The 9,260-nt window shown below is 45.9% G+C and overlaps 1 non-coding gene across 1 annotated transcript; it reads right to left on the bottom strand.

The window, feature by feature from the left end:
* Nucleotides 1–8,621: 8,621 nt before the first annotated feature.
* LOC115071551 lies at nt 8,622–8,760 on the bottom strand. The gene has a single exon (XR_003850647.1). It is a non-coding gene; the product is annotated as a small nucleolar RNA SNORA70 (small nucleolar RNA).
* Between the last annotated feature and the right edge of the window lie 500 nt (nt 8,761–9,260).

The raw sequence follows: 9,260 nt of genomic DNA, 5'->3' as shown, positions 1-9,260 counted from the left end.
CTCCCTCCTTCCCTCCCTCCCTCCCTCCCTCCCTTCATTTCTGAGTATATACATATTAATTTGAGCATGTGTGTGTCAGTGCATACAGAGGCCAGAGGTCAGCACTGAGTGTCTTCCTCAATCACTCTCTCCATCTTATTTTTGGAAACAGAGTCTGGTTGGCAAGCTGCAGGAACACTGAACTTTTGATCCTCCTACTACCTCCCTAGGGCTGGGATTACAGGCCAGGCAGGTTCCACCACACCTGGCTTGAGTTTGCTTGGTTGAGACAGGGTCTCAGGCTGGCCTCAAACTCATGATCTGATGTCTTTAGCCTCCTGAGTTCTGGGATTAGCCACCATATGTGCCCCCAACCCTCCCTAAGGGCAGTTTTGGATTTTTTGTTTAAATAAAATGTTTTTCAATTATCTTGCTATTGCTCATAAGATAAATGACACTTGGACTGTGGTCTCTGATGCCAGCACTGACTAGGTCTCTGGTGCCATCATTTCCCAGTGTAACTTTAAAAAAAATTTTTTTTGTCTTTTTGAGACAGGGTCTTCCTGTAGCCCCAGCTGGCCTGGAACTCACTATGTAGAACAGGTTGACCTTGAACTCACAGAGATCCACCTGCCTCTGCCTCCTGAGTGCTGGGAACCCATTATAACCTTTTGACCTCCATGACCTTCACTTCAGGGCCACACTGTGTTTTTGATTTTCTATTAAATTAAATTTGTTCACTTGCGTGTGTGTGTGTGTGTGTGTTATTTGGTGTATTTAGTTACTTTTCTGTGGTTACGATAAAAGACCCTGACCAAAGAAACGTACAGAAGGAAGAGTGTTGGGCTTATGGTTCTAGAGGGATAAGAGTCCATTGTGACCGGGTTGGGGGTTGGGTCGGGGGATGCACGGCAGGAGGCAGCCAGAGTAGAAAGCTGAGAGCTCACATCTTCAAGTACTAGAGAGCAAACTGGAAAACGGGGGCAAGGTTATGCATTCTCAAAGCCTGTTCATGGAGACATGATTCCTCCAGCAAGGTCACACCCCCAAATCTCTGCAAACACTACCACCAACTGGGGCCAAGGGTTCAAATACTTGGAACCTGTGGTGGACATTCTCATTCAAACCACCACATGTGAATTCAGGGAATGAACTCAGGTTATGAGGCCTGTGTGGCAAGTGCCTTTACCTGCTGAGCCACCTTGCCTGTCCAGTTCTCTCTCTGTGTCTCTCTCAATCTCTTTCTCTCTCTCTCTCTTTCTTCTCTCCCCTTCTCCTCTCTCCTTCTCTCTCCCCATCTCTTCCCTTTCTCTCTCTCTCTCTCTCTGTCTGTCTCTGACTTTCATAGGTCACAGACACTTTAGCCTCAGAAAATCCCTTCCTTCATAAAGATATTTATTTGCTTGCTTTATTTATTTTCATTTTTTTAATTTTTATGTGCATAAGTGTTATGCCTGCATATATGTAAGTGCACCTGAGTCATGTAGTGCCTGTGGAAGCCAGAAGAGGGTGTCAGATCTCCTGGAACTGGAGTTATGGATGGTTGTTAGCTACCATATGTGTGTTGGGAATCAAATCCAGGTCTTCTGCAAGAGCAGCCAATGCTCTTAACCACTGAGCCATCTCTCCAGCAACCCCCCATCCCCCCTTTAAGGACATTTTATGAAAGTGTTAGCATGGAAGAAATTGGTCCTCATTATGAAATTGACTTTTTCTCTCTTCAGACACTTGAACTACTCCCCCTCCCTAGTTAAAATATAAAGGTCTGGATTGAGGATCTGGCTCAGTCTGTAAAGTGCTTGCCATGTGAGCCAGGCATGCTGGGTGGCATAGGCTTGGGATCACAGTGCTGAGGAGGCAGAAACAGGTATGTCTCTCTCTGGGTTCACTGGCCCTCCAGCCAAATTAGCAAGTCCTAGGTCAGTGAGACACCTTGTCTCAGAAAACAAAGTGGTGCCAGGCATGGTGGCACGTGCGCCTTTACTTCCAGCCACTGAGAGGCAGAGGCAGGTAAGATTGAGGCCACCCTGGTTTACTGTAGCTGGGGCTACAGTAAGACCCTGCCTCAAAAATACAAGAACAAAACAAAAAAACAAAGTACCTGAGGGATGACGCCTGAGGGTGACTTCTGGCCTACATGTAGGCACACACACACACACACACACACACACACACCTGTAGAGGCCAAAAACCACATTGTTGAAAGTGAGGAAAGCTTTGGAACTGTGTCAGCTGGACTCTAGATAACATTTCTGAGGTGTGACCACCTAGTCATTATTGTTTTAAGTAAGTTGGGTTTGTTTGTTTGTTTGGATTTGGAGATAGCCTTATCTGGCTCCAACTGGTGGAAACCACCAATGCCCTCAAGTGATCCTGGAGGAGTCCAGTGGGTGACCTTTTGATGTCAGAGGGCCTGGCATTTTCCGAACACTTGTTCAGTGAGAAATCATGAAGTCTGTTTGCACAGGTGCAGACTTTTCAGTGCCTCACTTTCCCTTATTTCCCATCACCTTCTCTTATGTCTCAGACCATGGCTTTTCATTCCCTAGGCACCCTGAGTCCTGTCCTGGGAAGATGAAATTGAGGTCAGGGCTCTCTCTCCTCTTGTTTGGTTCTCTTATGAATACTGCATGAACTCTCTTTTGCAAAACTCTGAGACTGGCTCACTGGATGATGGGTGGAAAGGAGTCTGGTTCATTAACATAGGGATTAGTACAAGATGGGACTGGAAAGATGGCTCAGTGGTTAAGAGTATGTATTGCTCTTGCCGAAGACCCAAGTTCAGTTCCCAGTACCCACATCAGAACAATCTTGATAAGATCATCTTTAACGGGGGCTGTCCAACAGATGCAGGGTTCCCCAACACCCACCTCTAACTTTAGCTCCAGAAGATCCAATGGCTTCCACAGGCATCTACACTTATGTGCAAATACCATGCACAGACACACATGATACACATAACTAAAAATAAAAACAAATCTGAAAAAAGATTGGTACATGAATATTATATATTAAAGCATTTTCTTCAACCTAAAGGTTCAATTCCCCCGTATTTGTTACTTTTCTGTTGCTGTGATAAAACACCAAGGCCAAGGCAACTTATAGAAGGAAGAGTTTATTCGGCCTATGGCTCCAGAGGTCTAAGAGTCCATCATGATGGGGAGGCCTGCAGAGCAGAAACCTGAGGGCTCACATCCACAGGTTAGGAGGAAGAGGGGGAAACCAAAAAGGGGCATGGCTAAGCACTCTCAAAGCCTTCCTCCAGCAAGGCCACACCCCCTAAACCTCCACAAACATCACTACCATCTGGGAACAGAGTATTCAAATACTTTGAGCCTATGGGGGACATTCATTAAAATCATCCCACCTACTCAGAAAACATTGAAACATTTCCACCAGTGCCTTTCAGTATGGCGGGCTCTGGGCACACATCTGCTAAAGCTAATGGGTAAATCAGTTCTGCCCTTCAAGTTCAGTTTCTGTCTCTCTAAAATCTTCCCAAGATCCTCTCACCTTGGTAAGTCCTACATGTCTAAGAAATACCTTTCCCTGTCTCCCCACAAGTCCTATACCCCATCATTTGTCCTCTGCGTCCCTCACTCTTGCTTCATAAGAACAGCTACAGTTCAGAGTCTTCCCTCTGTCTCTGCCATTAGTCTGTGCTTTGTCTCCCTGGCATCTAGCCCAGTGCCTGGCATATGGTGGCTTAATAACATATATTGTGTTGGGACTAGAGATGAAGCTTGGTGGTACAACTCTTGCCTGACATGGGCCAGGCCCTGAATTTGATTCCTAGCACCCCAGACAAATAAACCAAATATATATATGAGCACTATAATTAGCAACAATATATTACATACTTGAAAATTGCTAAGACAGCTAGGGATGGTGATGCACACCTGTAATCCTAGCACTTAGGAGGTAGAGGTAGGAGGATCAGAAGTTCAAAGGGCTAAAGAGATGACTCAGTGGTTAAGAATGCATACTGCTCTTGCAGAAGACCCAAGTTTGGTTCCAAGCACCCATACATAGCAGCTCACAGCTGCCTGTAACCCCAGTGCCAGGGGATCCGACACACTCTTCTGGCTCCTCAGGCACTTATGTGCCCCCCCCCACTAGTTGAAAATAAAAATGAATCTTCCGGATTGGAGAGATTGTTCAGTGGTTAGCACTGGCTTCTCTTGCAGAAGACCTGCTTTAAGTTCCCAGCACCCACATAGCAGCTAACCTCCAACCCTAACTCCAGTTTCAGGGGATCTGATGATCTTCTGGCCTCTGTGGTCATTACGCACCCATGGTACACTTGCATATATGCAGGCAGAACACTCATATGCATAAAATAAAAATAACTAATTAAATAATTAAAAAATCCTAAATTAAAACAAGTTCAAGAGCAGTCTCAGCAGCATAGGTCGCTCTGGGCTACGTGAGAGCCTGTTCCACAAAATCAAACCAAGCCAACAAATGTTAAGAGACATATACGTTCATAAAAATGACACAATGAAACCCACTATTTTGAACAATTGGTATACACTAATGTGCTGATAGCTTCAGTGTCAACTTGACACACCTGGGTTGAGGGAGCCTCAGTTGGGGAATTGCCTCCATTGTACTGGCCTGTGGCCATGTCTGTGGGGCATCTTCTTGATTGTTGTGTGATATGGGAGGGCCCAACCCACCCACTGTGGGTGGTGCCATGCCAGGCAGGTGGGCCTATGTTGGATAAAAATGCAGGTTGATGGGGGCCAGGGGAGTAAGCCTATAAACAGCATTCCTCCATGGCCTGTGCTCCAGCTCCTGCCTCCAGGTTCCTGCCAAGTTCCTACCTTGGGCTCCCTGATGAACTGTGACCCAGGAGATGTAAGATAAAATAAACCCTTTCCTCCCCAAATTCGTATTGGTCAGAGTGTTTTGTCACTGCAGTGGAGAAACAAACCAGGACAACTACTAATAAAAAAAGAAAAGTGTGAATTTAGATAAATTGCAAATATCTCACATTATGACAGTCAATGCAATAATAAAAATAACTTTTAAAAAGTTTGGTATGATGGTTTAAATGAGAAATGTCTTCTATAGGCCTAAATATTTGAATGCTCAGTCAGTTGGTGGCACTGTTTGGGGAGGTCATGGAACCTTTAGGAGGTGTGGTCTTGCTAGAGGAAGCACATCACTGGGGGCGGGCCTTGAACATTCATGACCTCATCCTGTTTCCAGTTTGCATATGAGTGTTGCCCTGGTTGAAGAGGTGAGCTGTTTCCACCTCCTGTCACGGTCCCTGCTGTTTGCTGCCATGCGTCACTGGGGGCGGGCCTTGAACATTCATGACCTCATCCTGTTTCCAGTTTGCCCTGGCTTCCTGTTTGTGGTTGAAGAGGTGAGCTGTTTCCACCTCCTGCCACGGTCCCTGCTGTTTGCTGCCATGCCTCCCCACCATGATGGACTCTCATCCCTCTGGAACCATTAGCCCAAATGAACTCTTTCTTCTATAAGTTGCCTTGGCTGTGGTATTTTATCACAGCAGCTGAAAAGTAAGTAACACAATTGCTAAGAGAACAGGCCTGAAATCTTCCTAGCATAAATAAATGATAAGTCTATGAGGTAATCATGCTAATTGGCTTGATTTAACTATTCCATAATGCATGCATATCCCCAAACAGCATATTGTGCAGTATAAACATGTCCAATTTTGTGAATTAAAAAATAAGAATCCAAGGAAATATTTGCTAAACACATAAATAAGTTAAAAGTGGGAAGAATTATCAGCAATGTTTCAAAAAATCAGATAGGAAAATGAAAAATGTTTACAAAGAAATACACTAAAGACCAAAAATATTTTTTGGAGGGGGAGTCGGAAGAGAGACAGAGATATGAGTGATTTTGGTTTCAAGAAATAGCATCTAACTTTTGTATAGTAACCATGGACTAATGTGTCACCTCAACAAGCAGCTGTGGCTTATATTTAAAACAGGGGTAGGGATGGTGAGGATGTGGCTTAGTTGTTACCTGGTTCATGGTGCATGAAGCCCTGAGTTTGATTCCCAGCACTGCATAAACCAGCTGTGGTAGCTACATGTCTGTAATCTCAGCACTTGGTAGGTAGAGACTGGAGGATCAGAAGCTCAAGGTCATCCTTGGCTATACAGAGAGCTGGAGACTAGCCTGGGTTACAGGAGACCCTGGCTTAAAAAACAGAAAAACAAAATCAAGACTAGGGATATGGCTCAGTGGAGTGCTTGCCTAGCATGTTCAAGGCCCTGGGCTTAATCCCCAGGACTACCAAGAAAAAATTATTGAGACCAGGACTCAGTAGAGAGGCATTCTTTTCAGACAGGTGCTGAAGGAAAGATCCTGCTTACTGGAGACTCTTTGAAACAAGGTGTCTCTTTGTTCTGTCTTCCAGTATCCCTAGTGTCAGGCACAGCATAGGTGCTCAATAAATATTTGTCACCTGAGTGACTGATGATCCCAGGGGCTGGGTTGGTGATAGGGGCTGGATGCCTTGCCAGGGTGAAAGTTGGGGGCAGGGGGTCTTCACCATCAGCAGAAGGTGAGGGTTAAGGTCCTTTTGGAGGTAGGACAATCTAGAAGCAAAGAGAGAGACAAGATTCCTCCTGACTGGATAAGTAGGCAGGTTGCAAAGAAGGAAATAATACATATATCATGTATGGTACTTAAGTTCCAATGTCCTCTCAATGAACAGCTATTTCTTATACATTAAAAAGATTTAAAACGGGGTTTGGAGAGGCTAGGGATGTAGCTCAGTTGGTAGAGCGATTGCATGGCATTCACAAAGCCCTGGGTTTGATCCCCAGCACCACATATACTGGGTGTGGTGGTGCACAGTTGTGACCCCAGCACTCTGGCATGTAAGAAGGCATACTGTGGATGGATGGTGGATGATGGTGATGACGAGTATACCTGGGGTATTTTCTAAGTTGTCGTGGTGCTGGGACAGAACTAGGGTCTTGTTTGTGCTAGGCAAGCACTCTACTACTGAGCCACAGCCCTAGCCCTTGTGTTTTGGAGACAGGTGCTAATCATGTAGCCCGGGCTGGTCTTGAACTCATGATCCTTCTGCCTCAACCTCCTGAGGTCTGGCTCATCTGTGGATTTGTGTGTGTGTGTGTGTGTGTGTGTGTTTGAGAAAGAGAGAAAGAGAGAGAGACAGACAGAGAGACAGAGAGACAGAGAGAGAGACAGACAGAAAGAGACTCATGTAGCCCAGGCTGGCCTAAAACTTGCTATGTAAGTGAGAATAAACTTGATCTCCTGATCCTCCTGCCTCTACTTTCCAAGTGCTGGGATGATAGATATGTACCATGCCCAACTTCATTGAGCTTTTTTTTTTTTTTAATTTTAAGTGTATGAGTGTATTGCCTGCATGTATGTGAGTGCACCCGTGTTGTATAATGCTGCGGTGGTCAGAAGAGGGCTTCGGATTCCCCTGGAACTGGAGTTAAGGATGGTTCATAGCTGCTATGTGGGTGCTGGGAATCGAACCCGGGTCCTCTGCAAGAGCAGTCAATGCTCTTAACCACTGAGCCATCTCTCCATTCCTGGGCCTTTGAGTGTATTGCCTGCATGTATGTGAGTGCACCCGTGTTGTATAATGCTGCGGTGGTCAGAAGAGGGCTTCGGATTCCCCTGGAACTGGAGTTAAGGATGGTTCATAGCTGCTATGTGGGTGCTGGGAATCGAACCCGGGTCCTCTGCAAGAGCAGTCAATGCTCTTAACCACTGAGCCATCTCTCCAGTCCTGGGCCTTTTTTTTTAATTAAAAAAAATTATTTTAAGGTAGACTGGATGTAAGATTTATTAGTGAACATAACCAGTGGGATGTGGGACTCAGAACAGGGGAAATCATTAGAAAGCTTGGGTCTGCCTGCCATTTGTCTAGGGGACATGACTGGGGATGTATTTGACCCACAGCCATCAAGAGTAAGCCATAACTCAGTTACCATATATTAAGCTTGGTCATTCCCCACTTATTTTTTATTTTATTTTATTTTTTTGGTCTTTTTGAAACAGGGTCTCCCTGTAGCCCCAGCTGTCCTGGAACTCGCTATGTAGACCAGGCTGGCCTCAAACTCATAAAGATCCACCTGCCTTTGCCTCCCAAGTGCTGAGATTAAAGGTGTGTGCCACCACACCCGGCTCCCCTCTTATTTCTTTAAAATATTTTATTTGTTATTTTTATTTATGTGTATGAGTGTATTGTCTCCATATATGTAAGTGCACCCATGTTGTGTAATGCCTGTGGAGGTCAGAAGAGGGCCTCAGATCCCCTGGAACTGGGGTAATGGATGGTTGTTAGCCACCATGTGGGTGCTAGGAACTGAACCTGGGTCCTCTGTAAGAGCAACCAGTGCTCTTAACCACTGAGCAATCCCTCCAGCCCCAACTCCCCACTTCTTTTGAGAAGTGGATCTTCTGCCAGCCAGGGAACTTGGACTTGACTCCACACAGGGCCTCAATCAGGTTTTTATTCTGTAGCGTGGTGCAAATGGACATGATCACCCGGTCAGTGTGAACCTTGTGCCCTGTTCGCTGTGCCCTGAGGCGTCCCAAAGGCATCCCACATACTTGTTTGAATTCTAGGTTGGGGACAGCATTGAGATCAGAGTTATGAATAGCCACCAGAAAACTGTCTCCAGGGTTCCTTAGGGCAGCCCACATATGCAACAGGCTGCATACATTCTCAAGGAGGCTGAGGTTTGCAGCCATTACACACTGGGCCCCCGTGAAGAAAGGAACCTGGACAGTGGGCTTGAGTGCCAACAACTGAGGGCTTTTTAAGTGTAAAGTGCTCTTGACTCAGGGGAACAAGCCCAGAGAGCTGGGGGAATAAGAGACTAGGAGTTCAGGAATCTGAAAAGGCAGATTTAGGGTGTGGGGGTGCACCTGCTGGGAGCTGTCTTCTTCCAAGCAGGATCACTTTGCCTCCTCCTATTCCAGGCTAGAAAAATCAAGATGTTAGCAGCCTGGGTTTTCTTCAGAGCTCCTAGAGAGGAAGAAGTTCCCCTGAAAAGAAAGATGCAGACAGATCCAGGACTGAAACAGGAACTGAGGAGACCAGGACTAAGCCCTGTGGACGGAGGCCTGGCACTGAAACAGCCTTCAATTACATGCACTGAGTCACAGCCCGAGCTGAAGTTTAAAAAAACAAACAGGAACATGTAGAGAGCCAGACTGGGCTGGAATGGGACATTTCGGTGTAGCAACCGTCACCGGCTTGGACTAATTGAGTTGTCTTTCAACTCAGGCGGAGGCTAAACCCACTT

This window comes from Nannospalax galili, unplaced genomic scaffold (assembly GCF_000622305.1).
Source record: "Nannospalax galili isolate Female #2095 unplaced genomic scaffold, S.galili_v1.0 scaffold538, whole genome shotgun sequence".
Classification (NCBI taxonomy): domain Eukaryota; kingdom Metazoa; phylum Chordata; class Mammalia; order Rodentia; family Spalacidae; genus Nannospalax; species Nannospalax galili.
Note: the sequence above shows the minus strand (reverse complement) of the source record. Positions and strands in the feature narration are given on the sequence as shown.